We start from the raw sequence: 15,484 nt of genomic DNA on the forward strand, positions 1-15,484 counted from the left end.
ATTCTGGGCCAGTAAAATCTTTCTTGAGCACGGTGGAGTGTTCGAACCGATCCTAAATGCCCAGAAGTTGGATCATCATGCATAACACGCAATACGTCCGTGCACAGCGTGTTGGAAACTATGAGTAGGTATCGCTGGCCGACAGGCGAATAACTCTTTTTCCATAGGAGGCCATCACGCACACAAAAACGGCTTGTAGGTACGCTGGCTTGGGCGGCGGCAAAGAGAGGCTGCAGACTGGTATCATTTTGCTGTTCCGTTTTGAAAACATGCGTGTCGGGGAACGCTGGCTCGAGGGTCGATATATAATTGTCGAAATCGTCGCTGTCAGGTCCAGTCGTGGCCATTGGCATCCTAGAAAGACAATCTGCGTCTGCATGACGCCTCCCGCTTTTGTACACCACGGCAAAGTCATATTCCTATAACCGGAGGGCCCAGCGTGCGGGGCGACCTTCCACAGCCAACAGAGTGAATGATGGTCAGTTACGATAGTAAACGACCGTCCGTACAAATATGAACGGAAACGCTGCACAGCCCAGAAAACTACAGCCAGGCATTCCTGTTCGGTGACTGTGTAGTTTCGCTCCGGCTTGCTCAGGGTACGACTTGCGTACGCGATAACATGCTTATGAATCGTTCATCGTGTCGTTGGACAAGGACTGCCCCGAGACCGATTCCACTAGCATCCGTGTGGACTTCTGTCACTGCAGCAGGATCGAAGTGACGTAGGATGGGTTTCGATATTAAAAGAAACTTCAGTTGATGAAATGACGCGTCGCAGTCTGGTGTCCAGTAAAAAGTGCAGTTTTTGTTGAGAAGGCACGTCAATGGGTAAGCGACGTCAGCAAAGTGATGTATAAAGCGTCTAAAATAAGAACACAACCCTAGAAAACTGCGCAACTCCTTCACTGCCTGCGGGGGTTTAAAAGACTCAACAGCCGCAGTTTTCTGGGGATCCGGCATTACACCATCACCATTGACAAGGTGTCCTAGCACCAGCGCTTGGCACTCTCCAAAGCGGCACTTTTTCGAGTTTAGGATTAGGGCGGCGTTGTGCAGACAATTCAAGACGCGTACTAGATGGTCATTGTATTCTTGGAAGGATTTCCCAAATATGACGACATTGTCCAGATAGCAAAGACAAATGTCCCATTTTAAGCCGCGCAAAACTGTGTCCATAAAGCGTTCAAATGTAGCTGGCGCATTACACAGCCCGAATGGCATAACATTAAACTCATAAAGGCCGTCTGGCGTTACGAAGGCTGTTTTTTTCTTATCCGCAGGGTCCATTGGAATTTTCCAGTAACCAGATCTGAGATCAAGACAGGAAAAATAGGACGCACCAGAGAGGCAGTCGAGGGCATCGTCTATGCGAGGAAGAGGATAGACGTCCTTTTTCGTAACAGAATTTAGACGCCGATAATCGACGCAGAATCGCCACGAACCGTCTTTCTTGCTGTGAGCCCTCCACGGATCTTCTTTCATTTGTACATACCATGATCTTTGTCTTCCTCTTGTACATACCATCATCATCGTCCCGCGGCGCCGGCTCCGGCGCGCGCTTGGGTTTTCTCCAGATTAAACGCTGACACGGCATACCTTGCCTTGCCTTCACGACCTTGCCGTCTGGACCTGGCCTTCTTTCACAAGTGGTGGAGGTGAAATTAGATCCCCTTGCTGCCTTGTGCCCTGCCTCTCGCTGGAGCTACGTTCCGGTCGCCGTTTAACCACTATTATCGTCATGTCAACCGAGAGCAGTCCCGACCCGGCCGGACCCTTTACCTCGGCTACACCGCCGCCTCCGATGGTGCCCACACGACAACGCGACCCGCCGCTGTTCGCTGGTCGTCGCGACGAAGACGTCGATGACTGGCTTGACACTTATGAACGCTGCAGTGCCTACAACCGGTGGGATGATGCTTTGAAATTTCTGAACGTATCTTTCTATCTTATTGAGGTCGCCAGAAATTGGTTTATTAACCGCGAGCCCCACACCACAAACTGGCCCACCTTCAAGCAGCAGTTTCGACAGTACTTCGCTGACCCGGCTGTTCGGACGGAGATCGCAAGGAACAAGCTCGCTACCCGCCGTCAAGGTCCCGATGAGTCCTATGCGTCATACATAGAGGCCGTGCTGTCACTCTGTCGGCGTATCAGTCCCACTGTGCCGGAATCTGAACGTGTACACCATGTCTTGAAGGGAATCAATTCAGTGGCATATAACACCCTAGTTGCCCAAAATCCATCAAGTGTTGATTCCATTATAACGACCTGCCAACGCCTCGACCAGCTACAGTCCTCCCGATTGCAGCCCAGCTTCACTACTGCCCCGACCTCTTCTGACCTCGATCTACGAGCCATGATTCGAGCGATAATCCGCGAGGAGCTCCAAGCTCTCAGCCCTTTCTGCCGACACGGGTGCGATCATTCGTCTCCTCCTAATGACGCCTGCTTTCGCCACATCATTAAAGAAGAGTTGGCCACTATCAACCACCCTGTCACACCTGATCCTCCTGCACCTCACCCAGCACCGACTTACGCTCACGTCGCTGCATCTCCTCCTCCTTTTGTTCCCCCACCCCAAGCACCACCCTACAACCACATCAACGCCATGACGACGGCTCAACCGACGCCACCCTATTACGCCCCTTGGCGCCCCTCTCGCCCAGTGTGCTATTATTGTGGAATTCGAGGACATATATCTCGCTTTTGTCGCCGTCGCATTCAGAACGAGCGACGTGGTTATGACGCCTTCGAAAGTGACACACCTGCATATTATCAGCGACGACAAATTCCCAGTCAACCTCGTCGATTCTCTCCACCGCCGGTATCCTCGTCTGAACCAAGTGGGGCTCATGTATCCCGACGCCGGTCCCCTTCCCCATACCGCCGCTCTATTTCGCCACTTCGACCAGCAACAACTGTTCCTGTCCGTAATTCGGAAAACTAAGCGATGCAGTTTCCGGAGGAGAAACTGCACTTTGCGAACTTACAAAAAGTCCTCCTCGTCGCCCGTATAATATGATTTCCGTTTTAGCTGAAGGATTACCGGTCGAAGCTTTGATTGACACAGGAGCTGCACTTTCTGTTATTCATGCTGATTTGTGCCACCGTTTGCGGAAAGTAACTACACCATGTGATGGACCTTAACTTCGTGGAGCAAATGGCGTCCCTCTGCACCCTTCAGCAAAGTGTACAGTTCGAGTTGTTATAGACGGCGTCCGCCACCATGTGCAGTTTGCTGTGCTTTCACCGTGTGCGCATTTGATAATTTTTGGATGGGATTTTTTGTCAACCACTTCAGCGTTAATTTTTTGTGGCGACCGTGTCATCCATATGACAGACAGTGATTGTTCATCTGACATTTCTGCACGGCATCATTTCCTCATTGCCGCAGATGATACTGTATTGCCTCCACAGTGCGAAACACTTATTACCGTTTCTTCCGAACACATCAGTGACGGGGATGTACTCATCGCACCATATCATCGTCATCTTGCACGTGGAATCGCCTTCCCATCAAGTCTTGTACGATTCCGCAGCAGCTCAGCAATAGTAGCTGCCACGAACACTTCCCGTGAATGCTGACTAAAGGAACTTCCCTGCCATGCATAGTGGATGCTCACCCTATATCCATGATGGTGCTCACTGCCCCGCTACCTCCGCAACGCGATTCATCGCAAGTCTCTCTTTCCATGCTGTCGAAGACAATCAATCCGAACCTCATGCCAAACCAACGTCAAGAATTGCTGCAATTGCTTCAAGCCCACCAAGCCATTTTTGATGCCACTTCCCCACCACTGGGACGGACTAGTGTTGCACATCACCGCATCCTTACCGAAGGTAACTCAATTGTACGCCGACGACCTTATCGGGTTTCTCTCTCGGAACGAAAAGTAATTGAAGAAAATGTCAATGACATGCTCCGTCGCGATATTATTCGTCCATCAACAAGCCCATGGTCCTCCCCAGTAGTATTAGTTAAAAAAAGGGACGGATCGGTACGATTTTGTGTTGATTATCGCGCACTCAACAAAATTACCCGCAAAGACGCCTACCCGATGCCGCGTATTGATGACGCCCTTGACTCTCTCCAAGGTGCCGAATATTTCTCGACCTTGGACCTCCGCTCAGGTTATTGGCAAATACCTATGCATGAGGACGACAAAGAAAAAAACCGCTTTCGCAACTCCTGACGGACATTTTGCGAGTTTAATGTTATGCCCTTCGGCCTTTGTAACGCACCCGCAACATTTGAAAGAATGATCGATACTGTACTCCGTGGCCTCAAATGGAGAACCTGTTTATGTTACTTGGATGACATTGTTATCTTTTCGTCAACATTTACCGACCATCTCACGCGCCTGAATGAAGTCCTCACGTGTCTTGCTTCAGCGGGCCTTCAGCTCAACACCAAGAAGTGCCACTTTGCAGAGAGGAAATTAAAATATTAGGACATCTGGTTAGCCATGACGGCATTCGCCCAGATCCTGAAAAAATAACCGCGGTCTTGAACTTTCCTCGTCCGCAACGGACTACAGATTTGCGCAGTTTCCTCGGCCTGGCGTCCTATTTCCGGCGATTTATAAGACATTTTGCAACTATTGCTGCGCCACTTCATGAACTACTTAAAGCGCGCAGCCCTTTCGTGTGGACTGAACAGTGCAACACTGCTTTTAACGACCTAAAGCACGCCCTCACATCAGATCCCGTTCTTGGCCACTTCAGCGACAGCGCTCCTACCATCCTGCACACTGATGCCAGTGGTCACGGTCTTGGCGCTGTCCTTCTGCAGCGCGATGCAACTTCGCGTGAGAAAGTTATTGCCTTCGCCAGTCGGACCTTGACTCCAGCTGAGAAAAACTACACCATTACCGAACAGGAATGTCTTGCCGTCGTCTGGGCTGTTCAAAAGTTTCGCCCTTACCTGTATGGTCGGCATTTCACAGTTGTGACCGATCACCATGCTCTTTGCTGGTTATCTTCACTGAAAAATTTGACAGGCAGACTTGGCCGTTGGATTCTACGCCTGCAAGAATACCATTTCGACGTCGTTTATAAATCGGGCCGCCAACACCAAGACGCCGACGCTCTTTCTCGCTGCCCGGTTTTAGAATCAGCCTGCTGATTTCTTCACAATGCATTTCCACCTCTGACCACAGCCGATCGTCGCTTCCACCGACGCATATCACTGCAGTTTCTTTTGACGACTCTGAGAACAAGCACGCTCTCCGCTCACAGCAATTAGCTGATGCCTACTGTCGGCCCATCATCGACCGCCTTATCGGCGCTTCGAGCCCACCCAACGCTAGGCTTCGCCGACAGCTTCGCAATTTCAAGCTTGAAGATGGCATACTACGCCGCTACGTGTATTATCCTGATGGAACTCGCTGGCTCCCAGTCGTACCGCGTGTGCTTCGCCCACGTATACTAGCAGCTTTCCACGATGACGCTACCGCAGGTCACCTTGGTTTTAACAAAGCATACGACCGCGTGAAAAGACGATTCTTCTGGCCTGGCCTGTCTACCACCGTAGCTAAATACGTTGCTTCCTGCCACCTGTGTCAACGTCGCAAGCGGCCGACTTCTTCCCCCGCTGGTCTCCTACAACCCCTTCCCTGTCCCGCCACACCATTTGACGTAGTCGGCATCGACTTATATGGTCCCCTACCTCTCTCCAATGGGGGTAACCATTGGATTATAACAGCTGTCGACCACCTTACACGCTATGCTGAGACCGCCCCTGTACCGACTGGTTCCGCTGATGAGGTAGCTAATTTCTTTTTGCGGTCAATTGTATTGCGTCATGGCGCTCCTCGGGTGCTTCTAAGTGACCGCGGGACGGCCTTCTTATCGACAGTCGTATCCGAAGTTCTTCGTGTGTCATCCACCCTCCATAAGAGAACCTCAAGCTACCATCCCCAGACTAACGGTCTGACTGAGCGATTTCACCGCACCCTATCGGATATGCTATCCATGTACATCACACCGGATCATCAAAATTGGGATACTGTTCTACCATTCGTCACATTCGCCTATAATACTGCAGTACAACGGACTACCGGTTACTCCCCATTTTTCCTCGTTTTCGGCCGTCCTCCCACTACAATCCTCGACACTTCCTTCTTCTCTACGCCCGACTACTACTCATCATTACCAGCCCAGTTCTTATCCCGTGTGGCCAGATGCCGTCATCTTGCCCGTCTCAACACAGAAGCGTGCCAGCAGGACCGCAAGATTCGCTACGATTCGAAACATCGCGTGGTCTCTTTTCGTCCTGGTGACGAAGTACTGCTGTATACACCACTGCGCACCCCTGGCCTTAGTGATAAATTTCAGCACCGCTATCTTGGTCCCTACAAGGTAATCAGCCAAACTTCCCCAGTAAACTACCAAGTCACACCTGTTGATCCCCCAGCTGACCGACGCCACCGTGGAACTGAAATTGTTCATGTATCTCGCTTGAAGCCGTTTGTGCGCCGCGGTACATCGGTTGGTTAGGAGCGGCCAGGCTGGCCGCTTCCGACCCCCCGGGCAGATTGTGTGAGCTCTCCACGGATCTTCTTTCATTTGTACATACCATGATCTTTGTCTTCCTCTTGTACATACCATCATCATCGTCCCGCGGCGCCGGCTCCGGCGCGCGCTTGGGTTTTCTCCAGATTAAACGCTGACACGTCATACCTTGCCTTGCCTTCACGACCTTGCCGTCTGGACCTGGCCTTCTTTCCGATTGCGTACAAGAATAACAGGGGCAGCCCAGGGGCTAGATGACTCCTGTATCACCTTCTTCCGTAGCATGTCCTCCAGTTGCTCATGAATGACTTTGCGCTCAGATGGGGACACGCGATATGGATTTTGACGAATGGGACGAGCCGAACCAGTGTCGATTGTATGATAGGTCCGATGTGCAGGGCGAGAGGTCGGTCCATCTGTTTGAGAAAAGTCAAACATAGGCGAAAAGGGTACAAGAATATCCACAAGAGTACGGCGTTGAGGTGAGCTTAGATCGGCGCTGATCATACGGAAGATCGAAGTTTCATCAGCAGGCAGAGTTACGGTGGCACTCGTAGCATCTGTGACCAAAGCAACGACGTGGGGCGCATCGGGTCCACAGGAGGCAAGCTTCAATCCCGTTGGTAAAACTGCGGGCTCGGACGATGGACTGATTGTCCATAACGAGGCACTACCGTGATGCACGGAGATCATACAGTGAGGGTTAACATTTTTCTTCAGGCATGCTGAGTGAACTGGGTGCACCACGGCCTGAAATGAAACCTGGTCAAGAAGTGGAGCGGACACGGGGACGAACATGGCAGACAAAGGTGGAACTACTGTGTCTTCGGTAATACTAAAAACTGTGTCTTCATTACGGCCACTTTCAAAAAGAGTCGGCAGATGAGAGCCATCAAAATGAACCTCTTTACTTCGGCAGTCCACGGTAGCGCCACAAAACTTCAAGAAGTCCATTCCTAAAATGATGTCATGCGTAGAGTGGGGTAAGACTACGAATTCGGCTTGAAAAATTGCACCACCCACAGTCACTTGCGCACTACACACACCCAGTGGCCGCAACACCTCTCCACTCACACCACAAAACGTTGAAGTACGGTCATATTCAAACATCACTTTGCGTCCCAACAAGCGCTAAACTGATTACTCATCACAGACACAGTCGCACCCGTATCCACCGAAGCTAATGCATACACACCATCAATAAACACACGAATTTTGTTTTTGAGCATTATAGTTGGAGGAATGTTGGCACACAGCACATTTCCAGCGGCCTCACCCCCATTGGTCGCGCTGGTTAGTTTTCCTGCTGAGGCGACATGGTGCGCCACCGCGGTGATGGAGAACGACGCGCACGGAAGGCGGGTGGAGGAGTAACACTTCTATCAGATGCAGGGGAGTGGTCGCGGAGATTCTGGTTATGGATGTTGCGGTAATACCCACGCTGAGTATTGGATTGCTGAAAAACGGGACTGTATTGTCGATTGTTAGGTACTGTTGGAGGCGTCGGACGGTTATAGCGAGGTGGGAACCTACTGCGGCAGTACCTGGCGATGTGACCTTCGACGCCGCAGCGGTAGCATATCGGCGGGGAAGGTAGAAAATGCTCTTAGGAATCAGAGCAAGGAACAGCTGGGCGCGTCGTAGGTCTGGCTGAAATGCTCATACTGCTCAGGAATCCTGGTAGATCGAATGGAAGATCTATGTGCACTCGAGGCGACGTCATACCTTGGGGCGTCAGGCATCGACGCATTCTGGTTGGCGAAATGTATAGGAGGATAGTCAATAGAAGCTGAAACTTCAGGAGCTTGTGCGAAAGGCTGCACTGTAATCGCTTGTGGTGGTGAAGCCGGCCGTCTAAATACCCTTTGGACAGAGACCTGAGCAGATTCGTGCAAGGCGGAAATGGGTTGAGCCGCAGCAGTTCTTCCCGCCCGATTTGACAGATATCGACGGAAGATCTAGTTGGGCAGGGTCATCAAGGCTGGCCACGGTAGGCACGCTGGCCAGCCGCCCAAATTTTGGCGCAATACGAAGGGTTTTGAGAGCTTGAAAAGCGCGGATGTGTTTAATAACATCGGAGACGGTTTCAAGGGTGTCTTTGGCAATTAAAAAGTTGTACACGTCAGCCGCGATGCCCTTCAAAATGTGGCCGACTCTGTCTTCTTTGGACATGTTGGAATTCACACATTTGCACAATCTGAGGATCTCTTCTGTATAAGTGGTACAAGTTTCATCCGGCAATTGAGCTCTTTGAGCAAGGGTCTGCTCAGCCCGCTTTTTGCTCGGTACAGAGTCATCGAAACGCTGTTTTATCTCGGTGGCAAACCGTTCCCAAGTTGTCAAATTGTCCTCGTTATTCTCGAACCAGGTCCGTGTGAGTTAGAAAGAAAACTACATTTGTGAGCATGGTAATAGGGTCCCACCGGTTGTACCGACTAACTCGTTCATAATAAAGTAGCCACTTCTAAACGTCCTCACCTTACTCTCCTGCAAACGGTCGTGGTTCCCGGTAAGGCTGGCAGGGAACAGAGCTGGAGGGGGCAGGCCTTTCACCATTGCAGCGTCGCGGCTGGCACGGTTAGATTCGGTGTGGTCCATGATTGTTGGAAGCGGTGGCAGTCCAGCAAGGCGGCGACTACGTTGAAACTCAAGTTGGTCTAGCTGCGCCGTACTTAGGGATCGAACGGAGCACCTTCCACCAAGTTGTTACGGTGAAATAGAAAAGGGGTGTTTATTTACAGTGATATGGCAGTGGGATAAGGTGAAGCCTACTAGCCGCCAGGCACCAACGCTTTCTCCTCTTCTTCTCCCAGACCAGCACAATTCTTCCTCGTCGTCAGTGGCGTGACAATATATATATATATATATGCCGGCTTTTTAAATGGCTATATATAGGTCCTACACCTGTTTTTAGCCCGGCTATATATTGGCGCGGGTTGCATTTGGGTCGAATGCCAATAAAGATACCACATTTGCGCCAATTTTTTCCAATGCTGAGCCGGTATTGGTCCATTGCTGTTGTGCTACTTGGGGCTAACCGTGTCAAGTTTGTTTTTCATGGACTGTCTCTGTCTTGCATGCTTATTTATATGAATATAATGGTAAAGTTCGGGGCATATGTCTCAAAAACCACACGTACACTGAGAATGCCTATAGGGACGCGACTGCCTCTATAGTTTTAAAATATAACAAGGCCTGGTAGCTAATTTTGCCTGAATGTTCATGAACCGCTTTCAGACAAAGCGGACGAGAATTATTTCTGCAATTTGTGTACGGCTTGTTGCATAACCTACACACAGGAACAAGTTCAATGTGTTGCTTATTATTTACCTAAAAGCTGTAAAGACGAATTTGGAACACCGAAAATCGCAGAGTAAGGTCTCATTTTTAAAAGCCATATCTTAATCAACGGAACAATGCTGTCAACAAATATATTGAAAAATATGTGAAATGTTGGCAGTCTAAGGGCAAAATGTTGACCAACGCTCGCTAGCAGTCTGGCTAAATAACCACGTAATGTTGATCAATATATGACAAGATGTACTTCATGTTGGCAGCGCGATCTTAATGAGCGAAAAATATTTGCCAGCATATATAAACGCATATCAGATGTCGGCAGTCATACCTAGATGAGCGAACAATATTTGCAAACGTGTATCAAATGTTTGCATTCCAATCTAAACGAGCGACCAATATTTGCCAACGCACACGAACGTATATGAAATGTTGAAGACCGATCTAGCTCATGGACGATGTTGCCGAGCTCATGCCAGCATATATATGCGAAATATTGAGGAGCCACACGCATGGCTGGACAATGTTTGCCACTGGTTTCCAGACATAGTACCAATGTCAGCAAGCAATGGCATACCTGGCCCGTTGTAACCAACTTACAGAATGGCATGACCAATATCAGAAACATACTGGCAACAATGTTCCGCGCTTGGGCCATGTTCTACCAGCACGTTTCCAATATCGGTCCGGTTAACTGTGCTACCTGGGATCTTTAGGGAGTAAATCACATGAATATGTATTTACCGGTGCCAGAAATAAGACACAGGGAATTACTGTAATTTGGCTGCCATATTCCAAAGCAGAAGCATGGAAGAGAACTGCCTTCGAAATTGTATCATGGTAACCGCAGCCATAGTTCATCAGAGTTCATCCATTTCAGGCCTGCTACGCTTTACAAATTTCTTGCTGAAATCGTTTAGTACTCGGTCAATAAATTGAAGTCAACTACTGGACATGGGCACATAGGTGGCCTCATTTTGTATGGCACTCATGCTTGAAGCATGTAAAAGTTGAATGTGAGTTGAAAAAAAATGAAAAATAGAAAGCTAAAGAGAAAAAGGGGGAACAAAAATGAATTACAGGGGAAAATCGCCTACCATCATCATCATCATCATCATCATCAGCCTGACTATACCCACTGCAGGGCAAAGGCCTCTCCCACATTTCTCCAATTAACCCGGTTCTGTGCTAGCTGCATACACTTGACCCCTGCGAACTTCTTAACCTCATCCGCCCACCTAAGTTTCTGCCGCCCCCTGCTACGTTTCCCTTCCCTTGGAATCCAGTTTGTTGTCCTAAGCGACCATCGGTTATCCTCTCTTCGTACTACATGTCCTACCCATGCCCATTTCGTCTTAATTTCCACTAGAATGTCAGTAATATTTCTCTGATCCACTCTGCACGCTTCCGATCTCTTAATGTTACCCCTACCATTTTTCGTTCCATAGCCCTCTACGTTGCCCTCAACTTAAAGGGGTCGTGAAACGTTTTCCGGAAATTTTGCACGGCTTAGTTAAATGGAATCCTTGTCCTGCATCATATAATATACCTCGATTTGTTTCATCGCCCGCGTTGATTTAATAGCGACAAAAACAGAATTTCGGTTTCCTAGCGCGCGTCCTCCTCAACTCAACAGATACGTCATAGCGCTAAGCCAATGAGAAGCTCCCGTTGCCGGAGACTGCTGAGCCAAAGTTGACCAAGCTCGGTGTATCTTAGAGGTTCTAATTGTGCCCTACTCTACGCTCACACAGGGTTTTTTAATATGGCCGACGCCTAGGTTCCTCCGTGGGTTCCAGCGTCGCTGTGCTGCTATAGTGAACTAGAATATAGTCGCTACTGTTAAAACATGGTTACATCGTGGGCTTTGAGCCTTACGCCGACGCAACTTTTCGGGTGCCAGGTCGGCGAAGATGGACCCTGCGAGCGACCGGTACAGTAACACTTGTGTCGAGAGGCCGCGTTAACCGCGGCACAACTCCGGCTTGCAGAAGCCCCGACCGTCAGCCTCCCGATCCCAGCCGTTTCGGAACTACGCATTGGTATGTATGTCCGAGTCTTGCAGCCTAGCCTACGTTTGACCGTTGCGAGAGTGCGCAATCGCTAACCGAAGCTTTCGAACAGGTGCAGCTGCGGGCGGTGCGTGCCGATGCCGACTGCTCTTGAGAGCATCTGGCGAGATCCCGGCGGCGACTACGTAGTTGAAGCAGCCGTCTGGGTGTTGCAGATCATCCGCATTTACTCCAAATGCTTCTTGATCATGGACTGCTAGTCGAGAACACAAGGTAAGAACCTTGAGCGAAAGGCGACATAACTTGAACAAGCGGCACCTGTTTTTCATTTTCTCGAGCAAGAAATGCTGTAATGAAATCTATTGCGGAAGGCAGTGTTAATAAAATAAAGCTTCCCCTTTAACGTTACTTACCTGCGATCATCTACACTGTCTACAGTGTTGATATTGCGCCACGTTAGCGCGAACACATCGCTGGTTTTCATATTTTTCTTGTTTTCGTAGAAGCGCATGAGCATGACGTTTCACCATGCAAATTACTGGTTTGCTTAATTCCATGCACGAGTAAATGAGAAAACACGCATCATCTGATAGTGTGAACTTGCTAAATGAAAAGGGCATGCACATTGATGTGAAGTAACGGGGGGGGGATGCTGTCCGGACACATTTGCTTGTTTTATTAGCCAGGTATGACCTTCAGCAAGTGCAGCACTTCAAAACATAAATACATAAGGAATGCCACAAGAAATGCAGTAAATAAGTACAAAAGCAATCTCATTTCGGAGGACTCTGTGCTAAGTGAAATTGCATGCAGTGAAGTAGCCTGTCTCCTGCGGAAGCCGTGGGAAAATGCACTAAAAAACGACACAGAAGAGAAAAACACACAGAGCAGGACTGGCTTCTGCAGACGATCACTAACTAGCCCAACAATTCTTGTTATAGCCTGTCCCCACTTGCTGCCAGAACAATCACCATACCAGCACTCAAAGTTTTATTTGCTAGTTTTTTTTTTACCCACTTGCATTAGGTGAGTGTTGTATAGTGTGCAAATATAATTAAAAAAATTGACTTCACTGATACCATCATCAACACCTGCACACAGTAAACCTCTCCAAAATGCTTTGACACTGACATTTTATATGTGCTGAAATGTAACAACCAAAAAAAAAAAAAAAAAGAAAGACGTTCTCCCAAAGGCCAGTACACCGAAATTTCCACAGTTTGAGTAAGTGTTGGAAATTTTACAGTTAGCAAATGAAGTTATAGAGTAGTTTTGCGGCACTTGCAGAAAGTTTGGCACGTGCCGTGTTGTGGGAAAACAACTGAGAGCTGTTGACAGAAGTGCACTTGTAGTTTATGGCTCCTTCGAATAGAATGACTCCATGCACAGAGCTGCTTAATGCATAAGTCGCATACTTAACATCTTCGTGCTATGCGGATGATATCAGCGTGGACATTGACATCGGCCACAACACTAGTATAGAGGGTGTAAGACGACTACCAGGTTTTGTCAGTCAAAAGCTGCATTGCCTTGAGGCATTATTTTGCTGCAGTAGCAAATTGTGATTGCACTGGAGTTCTAATATTGGGTGGGTCTCATTCTCTCTCAATCACCTGCAGCAGAATTCAAAGTTTGCCATACTTCCAGGGAGAATAAATTGACAGTGAAAGTTACACTGTACAGCTTCTGTTAGACGGGAATTAATTGTACAGATGCATGAATAACTTTCAAATTTGTAAAAGACCTAAATCATATTTTCATTTTGCTATGCTGAAAAGTGAATATTGCTTTTTCTCTTGTCAACAGGAGGCACCACTACATCTGCTACAGCCAGCTTGCGCACTGGCTTTGGGGATGCCTCGGCAGACATCACAGTAAAGTCCTCCCTATTTGTAATGCAAGCCAAATAAGGGAAAGGTTTCCATCTGACAGTTACACTGGTTTCCAGTTTGTGCAAGGTTTGTAGAGTCATCACCTTATTCATTCTGAAACAAGCCGGAAAATATGAGAAGAGAGAATTGCAGGACAGCTGGACTAATAACTGGAATTTTACTAAAGGATAGAGGCAAAAGAAGACTTGCACAGAGATGCACATGTAAAAAAGGCCCCAAAAGACTGTTGACCGATTTCTTAGCCACACACACGTCCTTAGCCTTTGCAGTATAGTGTGCCTTTGGACTTGGATCTGTGGCTTCCCTTTTGTAACGAGTGGTTCTTGACCATAAGGAATTTGCTTTTTTTAGATTTTGATTTTTTAGACCCTTTCTGCTTTCCACGCTTTCACTGCTTTGGGGTTTTTTCGTGCACGTGCATTTCTGTGCGAATCTTCTTTTGCCTCTTTCCTTCAGTAACATTTCAGTTGTTAGTCAAACTTTGTCTTGTGCTCCTCTCACGTGTTTCGTCTTCTGGCTGGTTTTAAAATGAATCAGTACCAACTCATCCAGTTGTTAGTCTTGTTGATACCACTAGCCTGACTGCACCCACTGCTGGGCAAATGCTTCTCCCATATCCATCCGAATAACCCGATACTGTGCCAGGTGCATGATTCTCGCAAACTTCCTAATTTCATCTGCTTGCCCGAGTTTCTGCCGCCCCCTGCTACGCTTGCCTTCCCCTGGAATCTACAAGACATATAGGCTCACTTAGAATGAATTTTGTGTACTCACTCCCCACCTATACCTTTGATGGGTGGAATTTTTTTTAGTACTGACCACAAATGCATCATAATTATGCAGTTGTGTATATACCTGCTTGTATAGATGTCTCTTCCATATCTATCCAAATAACCCGATCCTCTGTCAGCTGCATCCATCTGATCCCCGCAAACTTTTTATCTGCCTGCCTGAGTTTCTGCTGCCCCCTGCTATACTTGCCTTCCCTTGGAATCTACAAGACATATATAGGCTCACTTAGAATGAATTTTGTGTACTCAATCTCTAACTATACCTTTGTCGGATGCATTTTTTTTTTATTGAGCACTGACCTCAACACATCATGATTGTGAAGCTGTATATACACATTTGTATATTTAGGAGAGAGGAAGACAGCAAAGAAGCGTGAATAAAAGATGTCTTGTTCTAGGTCAACTTCCTTCTAGCCTAAAAATTTTGTATGCACTGATGAACCTGCGGCCAACCAATAAATTATTTTGAAAGCAACATGTCTCTAACACTCATTTGGTAACACTAGATAATGCCCAAATGTACTACAATGTTGTGGTCCTTGTGGCACTGACAAACCTAGATTTTCTAGTTGCCGCGTTCACCTTTACACGGCCTCGAAAAATACTGGCTCATGGGGAATATAGAAAAATCAAACCGTTTTCTGCAAAAGCTGCTTTGAAAGGTGGCCACTGTTTTCAACATTTTGCAGTCTCATTCAGAAGCAAGCCAGCATAATCTGCAATCTGTAGACATGCATACATACAATAATATGTGCCTTATACTTTGAAATGTACCAGACTTTAACCAGTCATAAAACAGCGTGCTGAAAAGGTATGTATAGTAAATAAAGCCTCCTTCGTTGATGATACCCGTAGTTTGCATGAAAACATCTGCGCTAGAACCTGCATGATGTTGAGTTAATTGGCCTGCTGGTTGAATATGCCACCAAAATGCTGGTAATACAATGAACTTTGTCGGTGCTGGGGTCAAGTCTAGAAA

General features: G+C 47.9%; 1 long non-coding RNA gene across 1 annotated transcript; it reads left to right on the forward strand.

The window, feature by feature from the left end:
* The first annotated feature begins 11,579 nt into the window (after nucleotides 1-11,579).
* LOC146205208 (uncharacterized) lies at nucleotides 11,580-14,970 on the forward strand. The gene is made up of 3 exons (XR_014704159.1): nucleotides 11,580-11,852; nucleotides 11,935-12,095; nucleotides 13,629-14,970. It is a non-coding gene; the product is annotated as an uncharacterized LOC146205208 (long non-coding RNA).
* Nucleotides 14,971-15,484: the final 514 nt, after the last annotated feature.

Source organism: Amblyomma maculatum, chromosome 1 (genome assembly GCF_055883805.1).
Source record: "Amblyomma maculatum isolate TAMU_Amacu chromosome 1, ASM5588380v1, whole genome shotgun sequence".
Lineage (NCBI taxonomy): Eukaryota > Metazoa > Arthropoda > Arachnida > Ixodida > Ixodidae > Amblyomma > Amblyomma maculatum.